The sequence below is a fragment of the Gekko japonicus genome, unplaced genomic scaffold (assembly GCF_001447785.1).
Source record: "Gekko japonicus isolate JY-2015 unplaced genomic scaffold, Gekko_japonicus_V1.1 scaffold1242, whole genome shotgun sequence".
Classification (NCBI taxonomy): domain Eukaryota; kingdom Metazoa; phylum Chordata; class Lepidosauria; order Squamata; family Gekkonidae; genus Gekko; species Gekko japonicus.
The window spans coordinates 261,031-264,307 of NW_015172041.1; positions in this window are offsets into that span (position 1 = coordinate 261,031).

The window sequence follows — 3,277 nt, forward strand, 5'->3', positions numbered from 1 at the left end:
GCATTGACATACCACAGGGCATAACAGCACACTCCGTTCGGAGCACCGCAACTAACGCAGCCTTTCTCAAGCACGCTTCGGTGGAAGAAGTCTGCAAGGCCGCAACATGGTCGTCCCTTTCTACCTTTGTCAAACACTACAAGTTGAACCTCTACGCTTCAGAGGATGCAGCTTTTGGCAGACGAGTGTTGCAGCTTGTGATTTCAGACGAAGACGATGACCCACCCAGACAGTGAGCACTGCTTTGGGAGTGCCCATAGATGTCCTCCGCCTCAGAGGGATAACGACCCTTGGACACTTACCGTGAGGGGTCCTTCTCCTCTGAGGAAAGGAGGACATCTAGCCCTCCCTGTGTCTTCGTTGCTACATGTCTTTCCACTGCTGCAACTTTCTGTCTTCTTTCTACTGTTATAACGTTCCGTTTTCATGGCTTCGTTTTGTTATTCTTGTTACCTTCTTAGTTCTTACAGTTGATAGGAAGGTTTTTTGCTGTTTACTGCTATGCGGAGTCACCCGAACTGAAGATAGGGGGTGTCACACACGCCAAACAGGAAGAGGAAGAGTTCCTGCCTCCCTATTGGACGGTGGTAACACCCATAGATGTCCTCCTTTCATCAGAGGAGAAGGACCTCTCACGCTAAGTGTCCAAGGGTCGTTCCCATCCTTCACATAAAGGTCAACAAGAGAGGGGATTCAGCTATGCTAAAAGAGCAGGCACAGCTGCTCAATGGAACATGTGTGTGAATCTTGCATGTAGCACTGTGTGCATACTTGGCTCCACACCCATACGTGCATAGAACACTGCTGAAAGCCACTGGGTGAAGAGGTGAGTAACTAGGATTGGCAGTTTTCAGTCTATTGGTATACTGCAGCAGGATCAAGGAAGCAACTCCAAATGAGGACTAGAAACTTTTGTGGGATTTCCTAGCATAGACTGACCCAGTATATTGGAGTGAAGCACTTTTGGGCACCAGTGGTTCGGGGGGGGGAGCAAGTGCTAAGCATGTGCTTAATTCCTCTGAAGCCACTGATATATTTCACTGAAGTCAGTGATGGCTTACGGGGCTTAATTTTTGATGGATTCCATGGCTTGATCCCGTAGATCTGTTCTCCTAGCAGCAGCACCTTTCCCACAACGGAAAAGGCCCTAGGAGCAGCTGTATGATGAAAGCTGTCAGTGTTAGAAAAACAGATCTGTAGGGTCCATCTTGCTGTGTCTAATGAAAAGAACAATCCTTGCCAGCCAAATAATTAGTTCATATTATTTCCCTAGTGCATGTCCACACATTTAAGGTTATCCCCCTCCTTTTAAGACAGAATCATCAATATTCATTTTTAAGTATAATTAGGCACTGTTTAATAAAGCATAACCAGTTCGCCATTTACTGTATGTTTTTCTCATCTTCCCACCATTTCCTGCTGCCAAATAAAACATACATGAGTAAACTTCTACTTTGAAATGCAGTATCTTTAAGTTTACATTTTATACAGAAGTAATATTTAAAAAATAAAATTTCAAGTGCTGATTTTGATAGCCTTTGTTCGCTGTCAGTAAACAAGAAAGCAGTTAACGTATGTAATTTTTTTTTCAAGTAAAGTTGGGATTAACCTGTCCCCTTCATAAATGGCTAAAAACTTTCATTTGCAGATCTGGCCAGAATACATTTTTAAAAAAGCAAATCAATCAAAAGTACACATTTAAAACACATCGTAAAACCGATTTTCCCTTTGCCTTCATTAACCAAATATAAATAATCTGTTCTGTATGTGAATGGAGGGGGAGGGGGGGAGTGTAAAAAATAAGACGCGCTTTCTGATTGGGCCGCTTCAACATAAACTCCCCAGTCCTACCTAAGTGTGTGTAGCTTGTTCAAAAAAAAAAAAAAAAAAGAACCACCTAGAATACATGCCTGATCAGTTTGCCTAGGCCAAAGGGGATGCTGAATTCAGCTCCACCTTCCTGCCAAGAGCTGATGAGTACAATCCCACCTTCCTTTTAAAAGGACGGCACAGCCATGGCTCTGGCAGCTATGCTGTCACGCTGCTGGATCATGATCGTGAACTAGAGACGGCTACAAGAAACACAGACTCTCCTGCCCCTGTGCCTCTCTTGGCTTTTGTTTGTTTTGGTAGTGGCATGGGCGGAGCAGAAATCTCTCTAATGAGCTAATGATTAGAGGATATGAAGTCCCAGGATGCCTCGGTTGCCTCTCTGCTGACCATAGAGGTACATGTAACCCCTTGGATGAGTTCCTGATCATCCACATAGATCTGTTCCAATGTTTTCGTTTTAAAATTCGATGAGAAATGAATAAGTCACTCTGAATGTTCGAAGGTCAGTTCACTTAAGACATTTAAAGCTTGGCATTGAAATTTGGTTCTGACTTTCTTATGGGGTTCCATGGTGGCCCCTATACCCATCAGCAGAATTCTGTAAAACAGCTTTCTCCCTTGCTACTTTTTTTAACAGAAAGGGAGCTTTCTTTACTCAGGGAAACTAAGTAATGTTTGAACCCCATCCCGTCTACAATCCAGGAAAAAGCACACTGTGCATTTTGGGGCAGGCATGCTTCCCGGATGCAAATTTTATCAAGCTTTGGGGGTGTGATCTTAGCACTAACAACCGCTGTTCTTTCATAAAGGCTTTGCAAAAGATAACTTTCTAGCTCAAGAGGCAAAAACCTGACCGTTGTAGACCCATCTCTGCGTACTCTGCAGTTGAGAGCATTTTGAGGACTTGGTAAGTGCTAGCTACGTATAAAAAGTTACACTGAATGTTTTATATGACACGATCTTCCATTTGCTTGCCCCTCTTGTCTCCCTAGTTTCAATTTCTCCCCATTACAGATGATTCTTGAGTTGGACCAAGCTCTCCAGGGAGCAGTTTCATTTTTACAATTGTGTTTCGAGCACTGTTGGTGTAGATGATCAGTGTTTCTAGTCCACATGATCAGAAAGAAATGTTTAAAAGCCTAATAGTTTCAAAAAGGCCTTCCCCACACTACCCAGGGTCTCACAATCTTTGGACAACTGACCAGGGAGCAGTTTCATTTTTACAATTGTGTTTCGAGCACTGTTGGTGTAGATGATCAGTGTTTCTAGTCCACATGATCAGAAAGAAATGTTTAAAAGCCTAATAGTTTCAAAAAGGCCTTCCCCACACTACCCAGGGTCTCACAATCTTTGGACAACTGTAGTGGTCAGCCCTGAGACAGGCAAGGAAGATTATTTGGACGGCAGTGCTTTGCATAGACTAGCATGAAAACAAAAAAGTCGA